The following is a 12740-nucleotide window of genomic DNA, read 5'->3' on the forward strand; positions in this document are numbered from 1 at the left end:
CAAAGCTGCATTCTAATCAAAAAGTTGCTTACAGTGTGTGGAATTTTTAAAATGAAAAATTTGTTGTGTGATTCAAAAATTTAGTAATGTGAATGTAGTGGTTCTTTAAAATGATTAGTTCTATTGCATATCTTAAAGTTCAGTGAGTAAACAAAATCAGCAGTAACTTGGTGGTGTTCTTTGTCTTCTGATAACAGGGTGCTAAATTGGTGTATTTTGGGTTTAATTAGAGCACAAATTTTAATTTTAAATTTTGACCAATAATTAGTGTTAAAGTTCACATTTGCGAGGTCAAAGAGGGTCAGCATTAAGGTAAGTGGTTCTGTACAAAATCCTGCTGAACCTAGACAAAATTAGGTTTTTGGAACAAGATATTCTCTATCTTTCCAACAGTGCTTGGAAGGCACTACCTCTGGTTATGATTGTTCTTTAATTATATTTGTATGACTGCCCACACTACTGTTCTGATGGTCACATTCTCTCTTGCTAGGCCAAGAGTCACTGTGTCTCCCTGAGGTAATTTACTATATCTCTGTTTTTTCCACTGTGTGTTGATGACATAGGTCTGAGGTAGCTTTCCTTGTTCTTGAGTGTACTTCATTCCCATGCTTCTGCTGCATGTATTTGCCAGCTCTAAATATTGGTAGTTGTTTTGTAGTATCTATCAATAGTGTGTTATATTAGTTTTCTGTTTCTGTGTAACACATCACACAAATGTAGCAGCTTAAAATAACACATTTATTATTTTGCAGTTTCTGTGGATCTTCTGCTTAGGGCCTCACTGTAATGGTATTGGCTGAGCTTCATTCTTGTCTGAAGACTGAGAATCTTCTTCCAAGCTCACTCATGTTGATTGCAGAATTCATTACCTTGTGATTGTAGGACTGAGGGCCCTTTCTTCAGTTGACTGTCAGCTAGAGGCTAAACTCAGCACCTAAAGGTGGACTTCCCCAGTGTGGCAGTTTACTTCACTGAGTCAATGAAAAGTCTTTAAAGCTAGTCTTTTAGCAAGATTGGAGTTTTATATGGTGTGACTTAATTATAGGAGTAAGATCCTATGGCCTTTGCTGTGTTCTTTTGGTTAAATGCAAATCAAGATCCTGCCTATAGCCCATGGGAAGGGATTACAGAAAGGTGTGAAGAGGTGGAGAGCATGGAGGGTCATGTATACTTAAAACTTTTTAAGATATGGTTTGTTTAGCCATTAATTTATTCATCAAATATTTATTGAGGTTAACATCTGCTTTTCAGCTATGACAGAGTAATTGGATTGGATTTTTCCTCCAGCCATAAACAGCTATAAAAATGGACAAAATATATGAAGTAGAACTCTTTTCAGGCACTGGACATTAGAGAGAAAGAGAACAAACAAGGTGAGCACCACATTTAGCCCGTCTCTGTGTTTCAGGGCAGTTTCCTGACTATGTCATGGGGAGTGGAACTCAAACAGAGCAGGGAAGTCCTGCTGAGTTAAGAATGTAAACATTGGAGTTCTGGGCTACTGAAGCAGCTGGAATTTGCCAAGCAGGGTATTGGAAAAGTATAAGTGTGAGTTTCCCAAAAGTTCTTTACTGAGAATTGGGCTGTACATGCATACAAGGTCAGATAGAGAATGCATTTTAGAGTGGGACAATTCCCGTTATACCTGGAGATATTGAATTCCAGTCCATCCAGGGTAGAGAGACCTAGTTAACATACTAAACATTTATCTGAGACCATAAAGACCTGCTACAGGAGTAAGAATTTTATCTCAGAGCAGGATTAGCAAATGATGGTCTGTACTAAATCTGGCCTACTGATGATTTTTATATGGCTTGTGTTCTAAGAATGGCTTTTATATATTTTAGTGGCTAAAAAAATTTCTTTAAAAAGAATAGTATTTAGTGAAATTTGAAAATTATGTGGAATATAAATTCTAGTGACTATAAATAAATTTGTTTTAAAATGCAGCCACCCATGCTAATTCATTTAAATATCACTCTGGGGCTTTGAGGGCAAAGTTGAGCACTTGGCTATGGACACTGTGTGGCCCACAAGTCTAATATATTTACTATCTAGCCTTTTACAGAAGTTTGCCAACTCCTATTATATAGTAAAGATTGCTCTGGATTTGCTCTAATAAAGTGTAAAATTAGGCCTTTTAGGGATCAAGGAGAGGCACTGGGCAAAACAAAACTCACCAAGAAAGATAGCATAATCTAAAATCTTTACACTGTATTTACAGTATCCAGCATACAATGAATATTTACTATACATGCAAATAAGCAGGAAAACTTGAACCATATGAAGGGGAAAATGCTATTGATAGAAACTGACCCTGAGATAACCCATATTTAGAATTAAGAAAAATGAATTAAAGCAACTATTTACTCAGTGACTTAAAATAAGATTAGGAAATTGCAGAACTGAGAAGAGAAATATCTGAAATGAAAAATTCACTGGTGGGTTTAATGGTGAATTGGAGATGGCACAAGATAGTGAACTCAAAGTCAGATCCATAGAAATTATCCAATATGAAGAACTGAGAGAAGAAAATTGGTGCTGGGGTGGGTGGAGAGAGTCCTGATGGCCTCTAGGGTAATATGAAGCAATCTAATATACATATACTTAGAGTCCTAGAAGGAGAGGAAAGAGGGAATAATTCAGAAAAATGTTTTTTAACAAATAATGATTAGACTCCCATTTCTTGATTTCAAAGCTACAATAACTCAAACTCCATGGTATTGGCATAAGGACAGACATAAATCAATGGAGTACAAGTGTGAGTCAAGATAAAAACACATACATATGTGGACACTTGATTATCTGTATGAGTGCCAAGACAGTTCAGTGAAGGAAAGAATAGTTTTTCAACAGATTGTGCTGTGACGACTGGATACCTACATGTCAGAGAATGAAAGTGATCTCTTTAAAAAAATAAGTAAAAATGGTTCAGAGATCTAAATGTAAGAATTAAAATGATAAAACTCTTAGAAAAAAATAAATTTTGTGACATTGAATTAGGCAGTGATTTCTTAGGTATAATTCTTTTTTTTTTTTTTTTTTTTAAAGTTTTTTTTTATTTATTTTTATTTATGATAGTCACAGAGAGAGAGAGAGAGAGAGAGGCAGAGACACAGGCAGAGGGAGAAGCAGGCTCCATGCACCGGGAGCCTGACGTGGGATTCGATCCCGGGTCTCCAGGATCGCGCCCTGGGCCAAAGACAGGCGCCAAACCGCTGCGCCACCCAGGGATCCCTTAGGTATAATTCTTAAAGCACAAACAACCAAAGGAAAAGAAAAACAGGTGAATTGGACTTGATCAAAATGAAAAACTTCTGTGCTTCAGAGGAAGTGAAAAGACAACCCATAAGAGAAAATATATGCAAAATCATATATCTAAGAAGAGTCATGTCCATAATATGTAAAGAACTCCTAGAATTCAATAATAAAAAGGTAAATAACTTAATTAAAAATGGGCAAAGTAAAAAAAAAATGGGCAAAGTATCTGAGTAGACATTTCTCCAAAGAAGATATATAAATAGCCAGCAAGCACAGAAGTGAAGTGAAACTCAGAATAGTTGTTGACAGACACTATTGAATTATCCCTTCAGCCTGCAAATAGAGCTATAATCAAAAAGTTAAATAATAACAGGTGTTAGAGAATGGATTAATTGGTACTCCCAGATGTTACATGTTACTATTAGAAATGTAAAATGATGCACTGCTTTGGAGAACAGTGGAGAATTGCTTTGGAGTTTGGCAGTTCCTCAAATGATTAAATGTAGACTTGACATACGACCCACCAATTCCAGTCCTAGTTATATACCCCAGAGAATTGAAAACATATGTCCACCCCAAAACTTGTACATGGATGTTCACAGCAGCAGTAGTCATAATGGCCAAAAAGTGGAAGCAACCCCAGTGCTCAAAAGCTGATGAATGGAAAAACAAAATGTATATCAATGCAATATCAATGGAACTAATGTATAGTTGACCCCGAACAACATGGACTTAAACTGTGTGAGTCCACTTACATATAGATTTTGTTTTATAAATATAGTACAGTACTGTAAATGTATTTTCTTTTCCTTAATATTTTCTGTTCTGTAGCTTTATTATAAAATACAGTATATATATACGACATATAACAGAATATGTGATCAGTTGCTTATGTTACTGATAAGGCTTCCAGTCAACAGTAGGTTACTGGTAGTTAAATTTTTGGGGAGTCATAAGTTATATGCAGATTTTCAACTTCATGGGAAGAAGTGTGGGTTGGCACCCCTCACCACTTGTTCAGGGGTCAACTGTATAACTTGGTCATGTAAAGGAGTAAAGTACTGATACATGCTATAACATTGATGAACCCTGAAATGTCATGCTAAGTGAAAGAAGGAAGACACAAAAGGCCGCATATTGTATGCATATTGTGATTCATTTATATATAATGTCCAAAATTTGCAAAATCTATAGAGACAGAAAATAAATTGGTGTGACTGCTTACAAATACAAGGTTTCTTTCTGGAGTTCTATAATTTGATAGTGGTGATTGCTGTATACCTTGTGAATATATTAAAAACTATTGAAATTGCTTTTTAAAAGTGAATTTAAGTAAATTGTATCTAGATTATATCTCAACTTTAAAGAAATAATGGTTATTAATTTTTCATATTTGGGGAGAAAACAATCTGTGTTGAAGAAGCTCAGGAAATCCTAAGCAAGTAAATATATAGAAAAACACACTTAGGCATATAATCAAACTGGTAAAAACCAGTAATACATAGAAAATCTATGTAAAAAAAGAAACATAGCATAAAAGAGAACAGTAAGTGATAAATGATAGTTGCCATTCTTATGAGAAATCAAAATAAATAAAATCTTATTTTTAAAAAAGGAAAATACTAACAAATTGAATATAGCAGTATAGGAAAAGGACAGTATACCACAACAGTGTTGAGATTGTCCCAGGAATATATGGGTGATTTGACTTTGAAATTATCAATGAATTGATGTAATTCAGCATGTTTACAGAAAAAAGTAGAAAAAATCATAAAATCACATAGATCCTTACTGGAAAAGCTTTTGACAAAATTCAGTACAAATTTGTCTTCAAAACTCTTAGCAAACTTAGGAATAAAAGGAAATATCCTCGATTTGACCAAGAGTAATATGGAAAGCCTACAACTAAAATCGTGCCAAGTGGTGGTTTATTCAGGGTTTCACCCTAAGATCAGGAGAAAGGTGAAGGTATTTGTTCCTATCACTCCTACAGGCAGTTTTGCTGTACTGCAAAATATATATTCCTAAAAAACAACATACTGTTAAAAAATCACAGGACTTAAGGAGAAAATGCATTAAGGGCACAAAACCAAAAACTTTATTAGTGACAAATAAAAAAGATAGGAACCTAACAAAAGCATAGTTTTACATATATTAAATGACTAAATACATAAATACTACAATAAGTATTGCCCTTTATATTGAAAACAATTGGAAGTTTGCTTGTAGAAATGAAGATTGGGAAGGGTTTGCAGCTTGTCAGTTATTGTGAAGTGGCGGAAGGAAAGTCTCAAATCAGACGAAATTGTAGCATCAAATGTGGATGAATATAGCTTGTAACAAGAATTGAAGTTGCAGGTCTGTTGCTAAAGTGTATGTGTTTTGTGTATTTTGTGCCTCAGTTTAGCAGGGTGCAATTTCTGTGTTCACTTAGTATTTCTTGTGGACAGTATTTACAGAAGTAAATATGAAATTCACATTGCTCAAATTGTTCCCTAATATATCATTTATATATATATTATATATATTTGGAACAAATCCAAAAGACGTGAACAATCTATATGTATATACATAAATGTATGTGTGTGTATGTATATAAACCATTCATAAATATGTGTATGTTTATATATGAACAATTAACACATGAAAAGATGTTCAACACCTTTAGTCATCAGTGAAGTGTATATTAAAATCACAATGAGTGCTTGGGGCTCCTGGGTGTCTCAGTCGGTTAAGTGTCTGACTCATGGTTTTGACTCAGGTCATGATCTCAGGGCCATGAGATCAAGCCCCATGTTGGCCTCCATGTTCAGCAAAGTCTACTTAAGATTCCCTCCCCCGTGTCCCTCCTCCTGCTCTCTTCCCCTCTTTCTTTCTCTCTCTCTCTCTTTCAAATAAATAAAATCTAAAAACAACAACAAAAACAAAAAACCCACAATGAGTGCTTGCATTGCAGCATATAAACTAAAATTGGAATGATGCAGAGAAGATTAACATGGTCCTTGTGCAAGGATGACACAAATTTATGAAGTGTTCCATATTATTTTATTTTTTTGCATTCCATTTTTTTTAAATGACTAAAATTAAAAATACTAACAGTACCAAGCTGAGGACTTGGAGTAACCAGAACTCTCATACTTTATTGGTGGTTGTGTAAAATTATGTTGTTACCTTGAAAAACAATTCGGCAGTTTCTAAATAATGTTAAATATAGACTTACTCTGTGACATAGCATTTCTGTTTCAAGGTATATATGCAAGAAAAATGGGGCACCTCAGTCAGAGGTGACTCAGTCAGGGGTCTGCCTTCAGCTCAGGTCATGATCCCAGGATCCTGGGATTGAGTCCCACATCAGGCTCTCCTCAGCAGGAAGCCTGCTTCTCCCTCTCCCTCTGCCTGCCATTTTCCTTGCTTATGCTCTCTCTCTGTCAAATAAATAAAATCTTTAAAAGTGAAAGCATGCTCACAAAAGACTTGTACACTAATAGTTACAATCTTTTATTTTTTTATTTTTTAAAGATTTTATTATTCATAAGAGAGACAGACAGAGAGAGAGGCAGAGACACAGGCAGAGAGAGAAGCAGCCCCCATATAGGGAGCCTGACGCAGGACTCGATCACGGTCTCCAGGATCACACCCTGGGCTGAAGGCAGCACTTAAACTGCTGAGCCATCTGGGCTGCCCTAATAGTTAGAATCTTAATGTCTGTTAACAGGTTTTTGGGTGAACAGAGTAGTTTATCAATCCAATTCAGCAGCAAAAGGGGAACTAACTATATACATGCAGTAACATAGATGAATTTCCAAAGCATTATGCTAATAAGTAAAAGATTTTAGATGATACAGTACTACATAATATGATTCTATTTATATCTGATTATATTATAGGCAAAACTAATCTTGTGATACAAATCAGATCAGCTGGGTCAAAATGAGGGAACTGATTGCAAAGGGCACCAAAGAACTTTCTGGTGTGATGGTAATATTTTATATCTTGTTTGGGCAGATACTAACTAATGCAGTGTTAATTTATTTAAATGTACACTTAAAATTTCTGCATTTTACTCTGTGCATCATGTCTTAATAAAGTTGACTTAATTTACAAAGCTTTTTGACAAAGTACAGGTGAGAACAGTCATGGTCCCTGCCTTGTGGAGCTTAAGAGTAGTATGGCATGACAATACAAATGATATTATAGAGTCAAGTATATGAACTCTGTGAACTTAACATACACTTGGGAAGTTAGAAATTTCCTAGAGGAAGTGATGTTGAAACTGAACCTGAAGACGGATGAGGATATTTTTGGGTAGTGAGTAGTTGTGTTAAGTGGTCAGGGGATAGGCAAGAAGAAAGAGTGTTTTAGGCAAAGGAGGTATTTTATGCAGAGGCAGAAGAATGAGAGAGTATGCCTAAAAGAATGTTTGAGCAGGTGACAGATTGTCAAGATCATTGGAGCAGAGAATGTGTGTGTGGGAGAAGGGAAAGAAAATGGAGTATCTTAAATGAGAGCAGGAGATTATGATGAAGAGGTTAGCAGAGATGTAAGTCATTCAGAACCTTAAAGGCTTTGGAAGAAGTTTGATTTTATTCTAAAAGAGCAGAGCAGCTGAGTGAGAAGATCTGATTTGTATTTTAGGAAGATCGCTGTGACTCCAAATGTGAAAAATGAATTAAAGGGGTTAAGATTTGGGACATGGGACCCAGCTGCAAGGGTTTTCAGAAATGTTAGACAGTTGTTAGTTTGTACTAGGAAAGCAGCTCTGGGAATGTTGAAAGTGAATGGATTCAGATCTATTTAGGATGTGAACTCAGTAGAACTTACTTGAATGTAGGAGATGGGGAGGAGGAATCAAGGGGGGAAACTTATTTCTTTACTTGTGGATTTGTTGAAGTCACATATGCCTAACGACACATCTACTAGATTAATGAGTGTATGGGTGCTAGTCATGAGAAGGATCTTAGCTGGAGACAGATATTGAGACTTAATCATCCATAAATGATGTAGAAGTAAGCAAGCTTATGAAGGTGAATATATGGAATGAAAAAAAGCAACAAGGTACTAGACTGGAAACTTGAAAAATATCAACATTTGGGATGCTTGGGTGGCTCAGTCAGTTAAGCATCTGACTCTTGGCTTTGGCTCAGGTTGTGGGATCGAGCCCTGCATCAGGCTTCACTCTTGCATGGAGTCTGCTGGAGATTCTCTCCCTCTGCCTCTGCTCCTCCTTTTCCCCACTCCCACCCTCATCATATAAAATAGATAAATAAAATCTTAAAAAAAAAAACAAAAAACAAAAACCCACAACAAGCGACATTTAAGGAATAGTGCCAGAATAGATTTGAAAATGAGAATGAGGGAAGATGAGGGAAAAATAAGTGTGGTATATAACAGACTTAAGGATGACTGCTTCAAGGAGGATATTCAAAGGTGTTAGATATTTGATGAGGACTTAAAACAAGGACTGAAAGGTGTCATTGTTGACTTTCAAGAGAGGAATTTGCAAGAGTGGTGAGGGTAGCCCACTGATTGTGGGATAATAAGAGCTGACTACTAGTTTGGTCACCTTAAAAGTTGGCTCTGAAGGGGAAGAGGACTGTAGCCAGAAGGAAGTTGAGGTTGAAGGAAGTTTTTTTGTTTTTGCTTTGGGTGCTTATTTTATTTTTGGGAACAACTAATGGGAAACAGTGATTAGAGAGAAAATGGTTACAGATAATTATAGGAAGAAATGAGAATAATTAATTCAACTCGGTTTCAAAGATTCGCAAAATGGGACCTAGCAAACAGGATAGGAGATATTCTTTAGATTGTATCAGGAGGGAAGCAGATGGTTGGTTGAAGATAAGTTTGTAGATTGGATCCTGGTAAAATGAGAAGATTTAAGAAAATTGGGGCACTTGACTGGTTCTTGGAGTTGTGCAACTCTTAATCCAGAGTTGTGCATTTGAGCTCCATTTTGGGAGTGTAGAGTGTACATTTTAAGTGTAGAGATTACTTAAAATCTTTCTAGGGCGGCCCCAGTGGCCCAGCGGTTTAGCACCGCCTTTGGCCCGGGGTGTGATCCTGGAGAGCTGGGATCGAGTCCCCACATCGGGCTCCCTGCATGGAGCCTGCTTCTCCCTCTGCCTGTGTCTCTGCCTCTTGCTCTCTCTGTGATGAATAAATAAATAAAATCTTTAAAAAAATAATCTTTTAAAAAAAAGATTTAAGAAAATCCTGAAAGTTTAACAAATTTTAGTGCTGACTTCAGCATTGATTCCTTTAGCTTTCAGAGCATATTCTCTCATCCTGAAAATTCTATTTTAGAAGATATATTTGAAAAAAATCTCTTCTATTTCCATCCCCCGCCTCCCCCCCACACACACACATACCAAAGTGATCCTGGAAAGAAATGTCAAGATTTATCAAAGTAAGCCTTTAAACTATGGCCTTGTATTTTCCTCATAGAGTCATCAGAATGCTGACTCTACTATTAGAGGTGACTCAACAATCAAAATAATATTGCTATGTATATTAGTTTGCTTATTTTGCCATAACAAAATACTACAGACTGGATGCCTTCAACAAGAGAAATTTATTTTCACACAGTTCATGAGGCTAGAAAATCCAAGATCAGGGTCTAGCAGGGGTTAATTTCTGGTGAGGATTGTTTTCCTGGTGTGCAGATGGTTACCTTTTCTCTGTGTCCTTGTATGTCCTTTCCTCCTTGTGTTTGGAGAGAGCGAATGAGTGAGCTCTCTGCTGTCTTTTCTTACTGGATACTAATCCTGTTAGATCAGGGCCCCACCCATATGAACACACTTAACCTTAATTGATTCCTTAAGGGTCCATCTCCAAATACAGCCACCCCGAGGATTAGGGCTTCAACATGAGAATATTAGGGGGACATAAACATGGAGTCCATAACACTATATTAGCAACTCCTACATTTTTAATGGGTGTTAGATTCTTTATGGATCATATGGAAAATTTTTGTTTGCTTTGCTCTCTTGTCTTAATAGAACTTGCAGTATTTTTTATTTGAGGTATAATCGACATCCATAGTATTATATTACTTTTAAGTGTTTAACATGCTGATTTGATATTTGTATATATTGCAGAAAGATTATTAGTTAAATCCATCACCATTTTTTTCTTGTCAAGAGAATTTTTAAGTTTTACTCTCAGCAATTTTAAAATATGCAATATGATATCACTAACTGTAGTCATCAAGCTGTACGTTACATCCCCATGACATCTCATAACTGGAAGTTTATACCTTTTGATCCCCTTCATCCTTTTTCTTTCTTTCTTTTTTTTTTTTTTTTTAAGATTTTATTTACAGAGAGAGAGGCAGAGAGAGAAGCAGGCTCCATGCAGGGAACCTGATGCGGGACTCAATCCCTGGTCTCCAGGATCATGCCCTGGGCCGAAGGCAGACAGACGCTCAACCGCTGAGCCATCCAGGCTGCCCCCCTTCGTCCTTTTTGCTTAACATTCCACCCCCTGCCTCTGGCCAATTATCAGTTTATTCTCTATATTTGTGAGCTCCCCTTCCCCTTTTATATTCTACATATAAGTGGGATCATTAAGGCTTGAGTCTTTCCTTTTCTGACTTATTTCACTTAGATAATGCCTCAGGGTCCATCCATGTTGTCACAAATGTTGAGATCTTGTTCTTTTTAATGGTTGGATTATATTCCATTGTACATATACTACATCTTTATCCATTCATCCATCAGTGAACAGTTAGGTTGTTTCCATGTCCTGGCTAATGTAAATAATGCAGCAGTGAGCATGGGAGTGCATATATCTTTCAGAGATAGCGATTTTGTTTTCTCTGGATAAATACTTAGAATTGCTGGATTATGTGTAGTTTATTTTTAAGTTTTTGAGAAACTTCCATACTGTTTCCATAGTGGCTGTACCAGTTTATAGTAGTCCTATCAATACAAAAAGGTTCCTTTTTTGGACATACCCATCAACATTTGTTATTTCTTATCTTTTTGATAATAGCTATTCTAATAGGTGTGAAGTGGTATCTCATGGTTTTGATCTGCATTTCTCTGAGAGTTAGTGATGTTGAGCATCATGTGTCTGTCGTATGTAGGTCTTTGGAAAAATGTTCAAATCTTATGCCTATTTTTTAATATGGTTTGTTTTTTGTTGGTGGGTTGTATGGCTTGATTGTATATTTTGGATATTACCCCACTACTAGATACATGATTTGCAAGTATTTTCTCCTCTTTTTGAAAGAAACCATCATTTTGTTGATGGTTTTCTTTGCTGTGCACAAGCTTTTTAGTTTGTTGTAGTCCTTGCTTTTGTTTTGTTTTGTTTTTTTGTTTTTGCTTTTGTGGCCTTTGCTTTTGGTGTTGAGCTTATAATATTATCTATAAATTAAAGGGCTTTTGTTTCCCACTTGTAATAGTTTGAGTTTAATGTTGTTTATCTCTAATATGTGTGTATACAGTTCAGACTGTACTAATGTTTTAGTTAAACGACACTGGTAATAATATTTAAGTAAATAGTACTTCCCAGATTATTTAGATAAAAGTGAAATTAGATTAGTTTATCAGGCATTCTGACTTATTCATGAAAGCAAATAAATACAGTATCAAACTCACCTTTATTTGTAAGAATTTGTTGAACTGAAAAGATATACACCTATACACAATTGCTAATGTATGTAAGAAGTTACTAGAAATGTAATGAATCAAGAGTCTGTCTGGAATTTTATTGTGAAGCTTTTATAAACGATTTCCTACCCCCACCCCAACCTAATCATGGAAGAAGGAACATGTCATGAGTAGGAGCTGAGGGGGCTTTGACTGAGACATCTGTCACTTTATTCATTGCCATGATTAATTCAGTTGCTGTGACTGCCTACGTAGATATTTCCTCTGTTACTGCTCTCATAGTTCCTTTGAGTTCATTTCATTAAATAGTTTACTTTCCTCCTAGATAGAGATGTGGAATGTTCTGTTGCAACATATGTATACAAATACCTGCACTCTCTTCAAAGACCCCTCATTTGCAATAAAGGCTAGTTGTTTGTAATGGTCAGGTATCAATTATGGGCGTCCTCATTGGTTAAGTTTAGAAACCTGCAAAACAGTGGTCATCTGGGAAAAGCAGCACTTTAGTACTTTCTCTGATTATAGGAGCCATTGAGGGGATTAGCAGCCTATGCTGAAACAGGACTAGACAATGGTGGAATTTTTTTCCCCCTTGATTTTTCAAACCACTGTTTTGAGAGATTCTGACTCCTTTTTTTTCATAATCGATTGTATATAGTTTTAAGAAACTCTGATAGTACTTAAGTTTAAATAGGTCATAAATTCAAACTACATGAAAATAATATTTTCTTTGAAATATGAACTTTCATATTTTCTGCCAGTCATAAATAACCAAAATGAGCAATTAAATGAGCAGCATAGAGAACTGTACAATATCCAAAAAAGCCATTCTAAATTTAGAGATCAAGTATAAAAAAGTTAAAG

The 12740-nt window shown here is 35.9% G+C and overlaps 1 protein-coding gene and 1 non-coding gene across 6 annotated transcripts in view; both read left to right on the plus strand.

Annotated features, from left to right (window-relative positions):
- ATG5 (autophagy related 5) overlaps positions 1 to 12740 on the plus strand; it is a 124832-nt gene that overhangs the window by 33519 nt on the left and 78573 nt on the right. The window lies entirely within an intron of this gene.
- LOC121474857 lies at positions 6203 to 6306 on the plus strand. The gene has a single exon (XR_005983559.1). It is a non-coding gene; the product is annotated as a U6 spliceosomal RNA (small nuclear RNA).

This window comes from Vulpes lagopus, chromosome 1, assembly GCF_018345385.1.
Source record: "Vulpes lagopus strain Blue_001 chromosome 1, ASM1834538v1, whole genome shotgun sequence".
NCBI classification, from domain to species: Eukaryota; Metazoa; Chordata; class Mammalia; order Carnivora; family Canidae; genus Vulpes; species Vulpes lagopus.